Source organism: Colletotrichum spaethianum, assembly GCF_022836535.1.
Source record: "Colletotrichum spaethianum MAFF 239500 DNA, contig11, whole genome shotgun sequence".
Lineage (NCBI taxonomy): Eukaryota > Fungi > Ascomycota > Sordariomycetes > Glomerellales > Glomerellaceae > Colletotrichum > Colletotrichum spaethianum.
This window is the reverse complement of record NW_026054781.1, coordinates 209980-225173: the sequence shown is the minus strand read 5'-3', so window position 1 is coordinate 225173 and position 15194 is coordinate 209980.

Genomic DNA, 15194 nt, shown 5'->3' with positions numbered 1-15194 from the left:
ATGCCTTTAAAATCTAATAAAAAGACTACTATATATACCTATACTACTATAATACATATAGCTTAACTTAAGAAGCATAATAAAGCGCATAAGGGTAATAAAGAGAGTAGCAGCTCTTTTAATCCCCCTAGTAACCAGCCTATAGTCTTTCCTTTTCTTATACATTTATCTTTTATCTAGGTCCTTTATATCTTAAGTAGTACTAATATATAAGAATAGACTCTTCTTATTAGAAACTATAGTAACAGAGAAGTTAATACTAAAAAGAACAGCTTATAGCCTCCTTTTCTAGCTAACCTTCTTATAAATACTACAAGTAAAAATAAAAATAATTCAAAGTTACTTCTTTCTCTTAGTACCTAGACCTGTTTTAATATAGCTTTAAAAGCCTAGGCTATAGCCTAAAACAACTATATATTATATTTCCTTATATTTAATTTAAACTTTATATTAACTTAATTAAATAGTAATAAATATAATAAGGTTTATAGGGGGAAAGGGGGAGTTAAATAAAGAGGAAAAGGAGAAGGAGAAGGAGGTAAAGCGTACTAGGACCTTAGAGCCTACTCTCTGAAGAGACTTTAAGTACCTATGGTGTATTTAGAGCGTACTACACAGTAACTCTTTAGGTTAGTATGTGCCAGTAAGCGGTAGCTAGACCCTTAAGTGCTAGTACTATTGAAACTGCGTGGGATAAGGGAAGCTAGTAAGTAGGTAGTTAATACACAAACCATACTAAACACCAAGGTCCCAGTATCGTCACAAGTACACCTGGAGTGACCAATTACCCCAGGTGACTACCTTAACGCCTAGACCATGAGATACTACTTTTTCTAGGTCTTCTTTGGCTTGATCAGGGCTATAAGCAAACTAGAAAAAGTATATCTTTCACGTTTTATAGTCTGTTTAGATTTGCTCTTGTTACTAAGTAGTATATATATATGTGTTATGATCTCTTAAGGAGGAGGATATTCTCTTAGACCTTGGAGGTCTAGTCAGGCCTAAAAAAACAAAATAACAGTTACTTATTATACGTCTTATTTAGATATTAAAGTAATAAATTTGTTTATGTCTGTTTAAGTACTTGTCTAAAGATGTTAAGCTTGTCTCTCTGCTTAGTTATTAGATGTTAATCTCTGTGATAGTATCTGACTAGAGTCCCTTTTTGTACTTGGAAGGGTCCTGCTTAGTCACGTCTAATTAGGCCTGTGATTATGTCTGCAGGCTAATAAAAGGAAAAATGAAAACGTGAAACCTTGCCCTTTTTTACTATGTACTTAGTAAGACCTCTTATATTATAATCATTAAGGGTTCTGAGCTCTACTGTTTAGCCTAGGAGTTCCTGGTTATAAAGCGTAGTAATATAGCTCTAAGTAACGTATATGCATAGTAAGTCGCCTATCATAGTGAGTCGCCCACTTCCACCTACCCTCCAGCCATTTATGTAAGTTAATCAAGCAGTATCATACAAAATCAATTAAAACTACTCATCATCCTCTTCTTCAGAGGTCTCTTATACTACTTGACATATTCATACGTTATATCCAGTCTTTCTGTAATTACTATATTGCTAACTACACAATTCACCCCCCTCTATATAAGCCCCCTCCTAACGCATATTTTCGCCTCCAGCATCAACAACCCCCTTCTCTACCCAGATTACCTCTGCTTCAGCTACATTAAAGGACCCTCTAAGACACAGTTAGGTTTTTTTAGCCCTCTGACGCTTACTTAGTATCTCATTTGCCATACAAAGCCCACAACACTTAGCTTTAACAAAAGCTAGTTTATATACTAATTTACTAATACCTTTAGCCTATAAGTCAACTACTTTATATAAATAAGTTAATAAGCTATATTAATAACTAGTAATCCTTTTCTTAAGTAATATAAAGCTTTATATAGCGTTATATGCTATAGTTAGTGTCTTTAGGTCCTAGGAGCCTTAGCTGCTTAGGTATAAGTTAGATAGTGTTAACGTCTTTGGCTTAAAATCTAGGTAAGAAACAACTACTTTTAGGTTAAAAGGGATAAAGCTAGCTTATCTAAAGCTAGCTTATATATTTTTTTTACTTATTAAAGTAAAAAAAGTTACCTTAAAAGTAAAAAAGAAGTTATTTTTAGTAATATATATAATTTATATTTATATTATTTTCTTAATTTCTTTATTATATAACGCCTTTAATAAACTAAAATAGCTAATATTAAAAAGCTAAAGCTTATATAATAAATAAAAAAGTATATAAAAAGCAATAATACTATATTCCTTATAATAATTATTAAACTTAATAAACTTATAGCTATTATAGCTATTAAAGATTAAAAGCCACTTAACACCTTTTATATAAGACTTTATATACTTTTTAAAATACTATAGCTAATTTAAGCTAATCTTATTTATAGTTTATTTATTTTCACTAAAGTAAACACGCTATTAAGGTAAGAATTAGCTATTAGTATATTAAGAGAAGAGGTAATATTTACCTTTAATAATAACATATAAAGGTAATACCTAGCTATCTATATATACGCCCTAAATGACAGAAACCTATTCGCAATTACTAAGCTACTTTATACAAGGCCTTCCTTTATAATTAAAAGTTATAATAACCTTTGTGTATAACAGCATTCCCATCAAGAAGCTTATCTTATTAAAATTATAGATATTATTATTATAAATTCTATACTTTATAACTATATTTTATACAAAAACAAACTAAGCCTATATAATTATAGGATCCTTAGCTAATACCCTCTAATAGTTAATTCTATATTAAAAACGCGTCTTTAGTTATAGTTAGTATTATACAAAGTTCTCTACCTATTAAGGTCTAACACGCGTTATATTACATTCATCAAGGAGGCAATCAGCTATATCTTGTACATTATCAAGTTGTAATAAAAATCCTTAATCGATTAGGTTAATAACTCGTTCAAGAATCACTATTTCTTTTAGCTTAGTTATCTTTATTGATTTTAATTACATTTCTTGTTATAATAGTTGTTTAATGCATTAATTACAAAGTGTTATTCTTGGGACGTTATAGATAAAAGTAGCCTTCTATATAGATAATTTTGTGTTTTTTTTAATAGCTTAGAGTATAAGGAGAATGTGGCTTTTATTTAAAGTAAAACTCATTGTTGTACATAGAGTAAAGCTAAGAGGAAGAAGGAAGGTGTAGAAGGAAGGGGAAGTAGGTGACTCACTATGATAGGCAACTCACTATGCATATACGTTATATGTTTCTATATATAATATTTATTTATTTAGTTTTAATTATTCTTATAGGTCCTTAGCTAAGTAATTAGTATATTATAAAGCTATATTATGTTTAAGTAGACTTTTCTTTAAAAGGATATTTAGTATAGTATATAGAAGTGTAGTAAGGTAATACTAGTACTACCTAGTAAGAATATACTAGTTGGTTTAGCTTTGTTTAGTGGTCTTGTTTCTAGTATAGCTATTGCTGTTATAAACAAGGGTTAAGTAGACACTATTTAGGCTATAATTAACAGCTTTGTTAGTTAGTTAATGTTTGTATTAACTGTGCTTGTGTACTAGCTCCTTATAGACTAGTATGTAGTACTTCTAGGGGGTTAGTAGTATTGAAAAAACTTCTTTCTTAGGCTTTTACTAGGAATAAGGGCTTATAGGCTATAAATAGTAATTTTAAATAGCTTATAGGTATTCTTTTTTTATTAATACCTTTTCTTTAGTGTATATAATCTTTATTTATGTATTTTGTAAGTTAAAGAGCGCTTTGAAGTACTTGAATTTTGCTTTAGTAAGGTTCTTAGTAAGACTATCTATTAGTATATTGTTTATTAGTATATATATAACGTTAAATAAACGTTTATTATATTCTTATTAAAGCTATATATTCTAAATATTAATATACTATAAGTAAGTTAAAATTTAGTTACTTTTACTTATAATAAGGTAAATAGTTTAATTATTATTATAATTAATCTTTTATATATTACTAAGCTTAAGTTATATATCTTAGAAAAGACGCTTAAGAGTAATAGTTTCTTTTGTGATATGCTTAAGGCTAAGAAGCTTAGCTTTAGTTATTAATATTATAATAGTGTTTTACTAAGTAGCTTTTTACTAAATTAGACCTCTAAAAAGTAAAATAATATATTCTTAGAATAATCTTTATATCTTATTATTATTTATAAATAAAGTATTACTTATAATTAGTAGTACTTATATACTTTTTAAGGTACTAAAGTATATTACTAAGTACTAAGTATAATATAAGTATCTAATAACTTAATCTACTACTTATTAGTAGATATATAAAGGGTTTATTAGGAATTATAAAAGTAAAGTATATATAAATATAACATTAAGTTAAATTATTATTATAGTATAAAGAATTAATTTAACCTTTTTTTAGAAACACTTTATATTAGCTAAGGTTACTTAAAGGTTATTCTTTTTAAGTATAACTATTAGTAATAAGGTAGTTAGTACCTTTAAGTTAATAAAGTTAAATCTTTTAGTAATTTGCTTAATATATTAGTTGTAAGCTAAATAGATCTTTTGCTTTAGCTAATTATATAGGATCTATATACTTAGATACTATTTAGCTAAGCCTTAGTCTTTTACCTTATATATTATTTAGATTCTTTCTATGATTTTTTTTATGTCTCTTATATAAGACTTATAATAAAGTATAAAGATATTATTAACATAAAAAAGGAGAAGTATTTTCTTGTCTAAGGTCTAAAAAAGATATAGGGCTTTACTTATAGCTTTTATTCTAAGATAGTGTAAAATGCTTAAGAGTTTTTTATACTAAAGGAGAGGTGTATCTCTAAGACTATAGAGTATATATTATAATTTAATGATTTTATTTAGTATTTTAAAGCTGTCTAGGAGAAAGTATATAATAGGTAGTTCATTTAGTCCTTTCTTAGCGTTTAGAAATATATTAACTATATTAAATTAACGTATCTTAAGGTTAAATTTAGCTATAATAGCTATTATAATATAAAAGGTTTATACTATAAGTATTATTATATATATTTATTTAAGAAAATACTTTTCTTATATATTACCTTTTATATAGATTTACGCTTTATAATAGTTAAAGAGACTATCCTAGTTTATCTTATATAAGAAGACCTACTTTAAGAGAATTAGTTTCTAAGCAACTTTATTCTAGTTTACTACTTTCTAAGTACTTATCTACTTAAGCTTCTAAATCTTAGTTATTACTACTTATAAAAAAAAGTCTTAATATAACTAAGAAAGGTTTAGAAGCTTTTTCTAGTTCTTTAGTAAAAATAATAGCTCTTTTATTTTTTTTTATTATATAGTTTTAGTATTTTTTAAATATACTTTACTTAGATAATTAATATATAAATATAACTATAAATTATTTAGTATCTAGTAGTCTTTTTATTTAGTACTTTCTGTCTTTTTAGTAAAAAAGTATTAAAGAATATATCCTAGTTTTATCTTAAATATAGGAATATAAAGAGGTAACTAGTGTTTTTTATCTTATTAAATTAGCTTATTACTACTAGTTTTAGTAGCAGGTTTTATTAATGTTAGCTTTACTAGGTTAAGGTATTATAGTTTAGGTTATTTTAATTACTAATACTTAATCCTTGCCTTTAGTTAGTATAGCTTATAGATACTGATCTTAAACGTATTATTAGTTTTTTTTCTATTTTACTTTTCTTATTTAAAGGTAAATTAGTATAAATAATAATCTTATTTTTAATTACCTTAGTTAAGTAATTAACTTCCTTGGATTCTAATATGTCTTTGTTTACTATAGCTTAGTCCTTAATAGTTATTATTGTTCTAGTCTTTTAATCTAGGACATCTCTTAGTTTAAGTAAAAGTTTAAGGGTTAATAGCTATTTTCTTTACTAGATATAGTTTACTTTATAGTTACTTTGTTTTTTTTTATCTAGAAATACTATTCTTAGTATAAGAGTAAATAGTAAAGGCTATTATAAAAAGTATTCTTTTTATAGAATTAGAACAACATTAGTTTTCTTTATAATACTTAGAATATAAAATTCTAGGTTATAAGTTATACTTAAATATTATATATTATTTATAATTACTTATGTTTTTTTAACTAAGATTACTACTTTTATAATTTTTTTTATAGAATTAGTTCTTATTAAATATTATATTTTATATAATTATAACTTATTAAAGTAAAAAAATTTATATTTAGTATAAGTTATAGGTATTCTAAATATAGCTTACTAAGTATCTAATATAGCCTCTTGGTTTTACCTTAAAGTATTATCTTCCTATGTCTTTCTCTTAGTCCCTTTAAATAAGGTATACTTAGTAGTTATATATATAAAACTATTTTTATTATAAATATAAGTCTTAGCTAAGAGTTACTTAGTATTAAGGTTACTACTAGTAAAAATATTATTTAAACTATTTCTTTTTTTTCTTAATTAGGTAAAGCTAAGCGTTATACTAAAGGGGGCTAATGTTATAGAAGTATATACTAGCTATTACTACTTTAACCTATAGTTTATATAGAAGACCTGCTTTAGAAAGTAGTTTAATACCTTTAGTTATTACTTCCTAGCTAGCCTTTTTAGCTTTACTATTTAGCTTTTTTGTATATAAAGAAGTAGTCTTAACTTTAATCTTTTCTTTTTTTACCTATTATTAGAATTTTATATTACTATTAATTACTATAATAAAGTAGTCTATATCTTATCTTATCTTATATAAAGTAAGGTTATATTACTTTACTATTTATTACTTAAAGATATATAGAACTTTAAATATACTCTTATAAGTTTTTAATATTCTTAGAAATCTAAAAAGTTAACTAGTATATTTATCCTTAATTACTATAAGCTATAAGTTCTTATTATATTCTTTAAAGTAATTAAAGAGGTCCTAAGCGATTTTATAATATAAGTAAAATAACCTTTATTCTAATCTTTATTTTAAGACTACTTTTTTTATATAGGCTATTTAGTAATAAAAGTATTTTAATCTTTTATAGGCCTTGATCTTTACCCCTTAAGCGTTTAAGATTAATTACTTAAGTACCTAGGGTTTTAAGTAGTCGCCTTATAAGTACTAGAGCTAAGCAAGGTCTAAGTAAGTACTCTTTTTATAGTATAAAGGTTATGTAGAAGTATTATAGTAAAGTAGCCTTATTATATTAATATTAACTATAAATATATTACTTACTAGGATTTATATATAAGAAGAGTAGTTAAAAAGAGGCTTATATTTAAGAAAAGTAATATTTACTTTTTATATAAGTTACTTAACTATAAAGCTATTTAAATACCCTTTATATTAAAGGATATAATCTAGCTTTAAGTATTAAATACCTATTATATAAAGTAAAGCTTTTAATATAATATTTATATAAAAGTTCTTTATATATATTATATTTTTAAGTATAAGGTCTTAGTTTATTTTGTTTTAACTTCTAAGAATCCTTTTAATTATATGTTTACTTTTTATATAAATAGAGACTAAGAATTAAGAAGTAAAATTCTTATAATTCTTATATATAAATCTCTTTATAACTCTATAACTAAAAGTCTTATAAATATATAGTAATTTTTTCTAGATTTTTCTTAAAAAATAACCTATAAAAGTATATATTACTATATATAACTATACTAATATAAACTACTATAAACTAATGTAGTCTATTATATATAAACGTATATATATTACAACTTAACAAGCATAACATAACCAGGGTCACCCCACAGGCGCCTAGCAGTTACAAGACAAGGTTATATACAGAATAGCACAGGAACACGTTAATCCCCTCTCAGAACAGAAGAACTAAGAAAAGTCACATAAAAATAAAAAAAACCAACAACAAATAAGCAGTCCATAACCCAGGACCAACATACCAAGGATCAATCCCTATCAAGAACCAACTTCAAGAGATCAATCCCAACAAGGCAACAATAAAATATAAGGACAATCGTTCCAACTAGACTAGATACTTTCCATAGCTCTTCAGCAATTAACTTCATAATTCACTCTCTTATAAATAACTCTTAAATTATTTTTCTATTATAAAGCTATAAAGCTATCTACACCTAGACATACCTAACTAATTACTAAACACTAATAAACTAATAAGATTACTAATAAGACTTACTTTACTATTACTAAGTATTAACTTTAGCTACTTATTAACAAAAAACACTACTATTAGATATCTAACTATAACACTTTAATTACTCTTATTTAGTAAATTAACTTTAATACTTATTAAATAATAACAATATCCTCTAAAGTTACTTTAACTTTATCTTTTAGTAGATCTAAAAAAAAGGTAATTATACCCCCTAAACCTATAAGCTTAAACCAAGAAATAAAGAACACTAAGTCCTTTAGTAATAAAAATAATAATACTAAAATAGCTAAATAACTTAAGAAAACCTATAAAGATATTATAAATATGTAATAGATATTTAATAATAATATAATACTCCTTAATTAACTTTAAGCTAAGGTCTAGTAAACTAATAACCTTAGAGAAGAAGTTTATACTCTTTAAGCTACTACTAACATTATCTTAACCCTAATAAATAAATAAGAGAAACTTAAGCTTAACTCCCTCACCACTTATAATAAAACCCCTAGAACACTTAAAGGATTCTTAATATAAGTCAAGACTTACTAGACGTTTTACTCTAATAACTTCTATATAAAAACAAAGACAATTATCTATATAAACACCTTCTTTAGAGAATAAGTCTTTTCTTAGTTTAAACCCTACCTAAAAGACTACCTAGACAGTAAAACGCTAAAGTATTATAACTTAGAGACCTAGTAAATCTTTAAGAGCTTTGTAAGATTTAAGTATACCTTAAAATCCTTATTCTAAAACCTAGACAAGAAACAATAAGCTAAACAAAACTTAGTAAATCTTAAATAAACTAAGTTAACTACTAACTACACTATAAAGTTCTAAAAAATCTATATATAACTTAATTACACTAATAACACTAAGATCTTTATATTCTACTAAGGACTTAAAGAAGAAGTAAAAAACAAGCTATCTAAGCTTAACCAACCAAACAACTTCCTATAATATATAAAAATTATAATTAGAATTAATACTAGACTATATAAATAACAGAAAAGAAAAAGAGAAATATACTACCCTTAGCTAAATACTAGCAGAAAGTATATACTATAAAGACCTAAGAACTTATAGCTTAACTTATATTAGTAGAACAATTAACAGTATAGTAAGCTAAGTACCTCTTATAGATAATATAATAGACCTATAAATATAGGTACTATAACTAAGAAGCCTTACTAGAACTACTAAGATCTAAAGGACTTTAAATACTATAACTACAAAAAACCTAGCTATATAGCTAAAAACTACAAGTAGCTTAAATAACTTTAAAACTAACTTATACCTAAAAGTACTAAAAAAACTAATATAACAAAAAAAGAAATTCCCTATAAACAAAAAAACTAGACTATTTACTTTAATAATAACTACTTAGTTTATTAAAAACAAAAAAAATAAGTAGAATAATACTTATAATAGCTTAAACACAGAACTATAGTAATTTCCTAATAAACCTAGAAAAGAGATTACCTAGAATAAACTATAGTTTAGTAACTAGAGTAATAAAACCAATAGCTAATCACTAAGCTTATCTAAGCTAAGAAAGCTGTATAAAGCAAGGAAGATAACCCTTATATACCTAACACCTTGAAAGTTATTAAGGAATAACTTTAACTATATATATAAGCCCAAAAGAACTTCCAGAAATAATAAGCACTTAAAGAGAACTTTAAGAACACTCTTAAAGAAAAAAGGAGCATTAAACCTAGGAAGTCTACTAAGATAATAGCTATAAAATAAAAATAACTACAATAACCTAGATTTTTTCCTCTAAGACTTAGGTTTAAGAAACCTATACCTTAGGAGTTAATTAAAATACTTAGTAAAAAAATAAGCTCTAAAGAAGAATATAAAAAATCACTTAATAAGTTTAAACCCTTAAGTAAGCTTAAAAAAAAGGCTACTAAGTAACTTATAGATCTTAGAAAATTAAGCTAAACCTTTATATAATTAATATTTTATAAAAATATTAAAAAAAAAACTAAAATAATTATATTTATATTATTTTTAAAAAAAAAAGAATCTTTTAATAAATTAAATATTAGATAAAAAGCCTTTTATAAAAGAAAAGTATAGCTTTATAAGGCTAACTAAAGCTTAACTTATTATAACCTAGATAAACTAATAGCTACATAAGTAAGTGTTGACTTTAGTAATAACCTAATAGTCAAAAAGGCTTAGTCTACTAAGAAAAACTACCCTAAGTACTAACCATAGTACAAAAAGGATAAGGATAATTAAGAAGTCTAGTTCTACAAAACAAATAATACTAGAATTAATAGAAAACTAGTAGTATTTGTTCTAAAAGAACCTATATTTAGAGACTATAAATACTTTAACTAAAAACATATATATTATACTAAAGTATTCTAAATTAACTATATTTATAATAAATACTAGTTTTACCTTTAAGACAAAAAACTTAACAACTTCTTTTCTTAATAAAGGAAATAGTAGCTAATCCTTATAATCTACTTCTATTACTAACTTAGTACATAGATAGTCAAGGAATTTAAAGCAAGCTAGTTATATATATAACTTAGTCTAGAATACCTAGTTCTATACTACAATAGACTAATCAGACACTAGTCTAAATATAAATATAATAAATATATAATATATTATATAAGTAAAGTAAAAGCCTAGAGAACCTAAATTAGAGAACAAATACCCTTTAAGATAAAACCAGTAAACATAAAGGGAAAGTAAGCCTATTAACACTACTTAAAAAACTAGGGACACTAACTACACAAGGACAGCAGAAGGCAATACTAAGGAAGTCCTTATACCTTGCTACAACAACAAACGCCTTACACCTTATCCTAGGCGTCTATATTAAAGGATAGCCTACTTAGGTTATAATTAACAATAAAGTATAAGTAAACTTAATATTACTTTAACTAGTAAATCAGCAAAGAATCACATAGAGATTCAAGGAGAATCCCTATACCCTGTAAAACATAGAAGAAGAAACAGTTAAGTACAATAAAGGCACTATTAACAAAGAAACCACACAACTCTCTATAGTTACCTATAACCATTAAGAACATCTGATCTTTAATATAGTATAAATAAAAGACATAAATATTATCCTTAAAATCCTATAGTTATAATAACATAACCTAAGTATAGATTAAAGAATAGGTTAACTCTAATAAAGAGATTTAACTATAAGGTAGTATTATAAGCTATAACTCCTAAGTAAATTAAAGCAATATAAATACATTATATACATTAAAAAAATTAAACCTATAAAGGATAAACAATTTAAATAATTTATTAACAATTAACAAGAGAAGAAACGCCTCTCTCTAATCCCAGAACAATACTATAAGTACACCAAACTCTTTACTAAAGAATTAAAGACCAGCTTACCTAAACACAACTTATACAATCACAAGATCCTACTTAAAAAAAAAGTACACTTAAAATTTTATAAAATCTATAAACTTAATAAAATAAAACGTAAAACACTTAATAAATACCTTAAAGAAAATCTATATAAAGGTTATATTTAACTATTAATATCCCTTATAAGATATCTAATATTATTTATACTAAAAAAGAATAATAAACTATAATTCTATATAGATTACTAATAACTTAATAATATTATAATTAAGAACTACTACCTGTTACCTCTTATCTTAGAATTATAAGACTAGCTATATTACATAAAATGGTTTATAGCTATTAACCTTAAAAGAGCCTATAACCTAATCAGGATAAAGAAAAGCAAGGAATAAAAGACGTGTTTTTACACCAAGAAAAGCAACTTTAAGTACCTAGTCATACCTTTCAGGCTCACTAATACACTCACTACCTTCTAAATAATAATTAACTACATCTTAAAAGAGTTTCTAGATATATTTATTATTATTTACCTAAACAATATACTTATTTATTCTTATACTCTTAAGGAACACAAGAAGCATATTCATACTATACTTTAATAACTATAAGAAGCTAAATTACTAATTAAACCTAAAAAAAGTATATTCTATAATTAACAAGTTAACTTCTTAGGATTCACTATTATACTAAAAGAGATCTAAATAAAAAATGGAAAAATTATAGCTATTAAGGACTAGCCTTAACCTTAAAATGTTAAAAATATTTAATTCTTTTTAGGATTTATTAACTTTTATTAATAATTCTTTAAAGGATATTTTAGTAAAATTAACCCCCTTATTAAGCTTATTAGAAAGGATATACTCTTTAAATAGACTAAAGAATAAAAAAAAGCCTTTAAAGAAGTTAAGTAATAAGTTTATTTTAAACCAGTTCTAGTTATCTTAGACCTAAGAAAACCTTTTAAACTAGAAACTAATACTTTAAATTATACTATTAATAAATAACTTAGCTAATATAATAACAAAAAAAAACTATACTTTTACGTTTTTTTTTTTTAGAAGCTTAGTAGAGCTAAGCTTAATTACTAAATTTATAATAAAGAACTTATAGTAATTATTAAAGCTTTCTAAGAATAAAAACCTTAGTTATCTAGAACTAAATATAAAGTTAAGGTCTATATTAACTATAAGAACTTTATTTACTTTATTACCTCTAAAGTCTTTAATAAATAATAAATTAAATAGTCTGAATTCCTGTTAAAATTTAACTTTAGAATTATTTATGTTAAAGGATCTAAGAATAAAAGAGCTAATACCTTAAGCTAAAAACTAGACTATGAAACCCTAGTATTAGAAAAAACCTAAGTTATCCTTAAGAAGAACAAGAATAGTAACCTTGTCTTAGCACAAAAACTTATTATAATTAGTACCTATGTTAATACTAGCACGACTAGTAAGATAACACCTAAATAGATTATAGAGATTTATAATACTAAGGCCTATAGATACTAAAAAGTTACTAAGACATTTAAATAAATTTAATAATATTATAATATATAAGTTACTTAAGTAGAAGTAGCTTTAGTAATTAAGGATTATAATATATATAAAAAAAATAAAAATAGTTTATATAAACTATATAAATAATTATAATTATTATTAGTACTACTAAAAGCCTAGTACTTAATCTCTTTAGACTTTATTATTAAACTCTTTAAGTTAAAAGAACTATTTATAAAAACCTATTATAATAGTATATTAGTTATTATTAATTAACTTATAAAATATATATACTTTATTTTATATTTAGAGTTAAGTATAGCAAAAAACCTAGTATATACATTTTTAAAATATATTATTAGTAACTATAGATTACTTAAAGAAATTGTATTTAATAGAGATAAACTATTTATATTTAAATTTTAGAAATCCTTGATTTTATAACTAAGAGCTAATTATAAGCTATTAACTGCTTTTTACCTATAAACTAATAAATAAACTAAATAAATTAACTAAATACTAGAATAATATCTATAGTATTATATTAACTATAACTAAAATAATTAAGTACTATTACTACTAATAGCTTAATTTACTTATAATAATACTATAAAAGAAAGTATACTAAACTCTTTATTTTACCTAAATTATAGATTTAAGTCTATAGTATATAAAGAACTTTAATAAGGACTATAAGTACTAAAGGCTATAGCAGATTATAACAAGTTATAAGAAATCTAAGAAAACACTACTAAAGACCTTGAATTTGTTAAGGCATAAATAAAGAAATACGCTAATATATTAAGGGTTAAAAGACTAACCTTTAAAGAGAAAGATAATATATATCTTTTATAATATAATATTAAAACAAAAAGACTAAGTAATAAATTAGACTATAAAAAACTTAGACTTTTTAAAATTATTTAGAAAATCTTAGACATTAACTTTAAACTTAACTTACTAAACATAATAAAGATCTATTTAGTCTTTTATATTATACTACTTAAACTAGTACTATAAGAATTAAATACTAACAATTACATTATTATAAAACTAAATAAACTAAAATATAAAGTTAAATAAATTATTAATAAATAAAAAAAAAATAGAGAAATATAATATCTTATTAAATAGAAAAAGTATAGATATAAAGATAACTTATAAGAACTAGTTAAGAACCTCTAGCACTCCTAACAACTACTCTAAGACTATCACAACTTGTAGACACTTTAGAACTAGACGCCTACACTAGCAGCCCTAAGTCCAAGAACTCATCACTAAGCCTATACAAGGACCAGTCTACGTCATTAAACACCTATATAAACTATAACTCCTTTACTATTCCCTATTCATAAATATCTAATATTAACTCTAAAGCATTAGACTTATTAATTTCTTATATACTATAACAAAAAATTTTAGCTTAACGCTTATAAACAAGTTTCTAAGTTTTTTAAATTCTAGATAAGCAACTAACTATAATAGCTATTAAAGACTATAATTAAGTAAGCTCTTTATAAAGCCTTAAAAGCTTTTTACCTATTACTTTTTTTTTCTCATTTTACTCCTTTTATTAAGTATTTAATTTATATACTATAAATAAAAGTTAAATAAAAAAGACTATACCTAATTAAGGGATACTTATAAGTAGAAGCTACTAAAACACTATTATAAAGCTTCTTAGCCTTAATATAGCTTTAATAGCAAAAAGAACCTTTACTAAAACGACAAGTAGTCTTTACATAAAAACAATAAGTATAAAACATATTAGCAATAACAAAACAAGCTTTAATAAACTCTAGAAGTATAAAACGCTTATAATTTTTTATCTTTATCTTCTAAGATTTTACTTTTAGTTTTAATTTTTTTATATAACTTAATATAATATTAGTATTATAAATAAATAAAAAAGCAAATTTAATAACTCCTTAACCTAAAAAAAATAACCTACTTATAAGGTCTTAAAGGCAAAACCTTTAGAGAAAAGACCTAATGTTATAACCTAATAAGTATAATATAACCAGGGTTACCCCATAAGCGCCTAGCAGTTATAAAACAAGGTTATATACAAAATAACACAAGAATACATTAATCCCTTCTTAGAACAAAAGAACTAAAGAAAATTACATAAAAATAGGAAAAACTAATAACAAATAAGCAGTCTATGACCCAGGACCAACATACTAAGGATTAGTCCCTATCAAAGACCAAC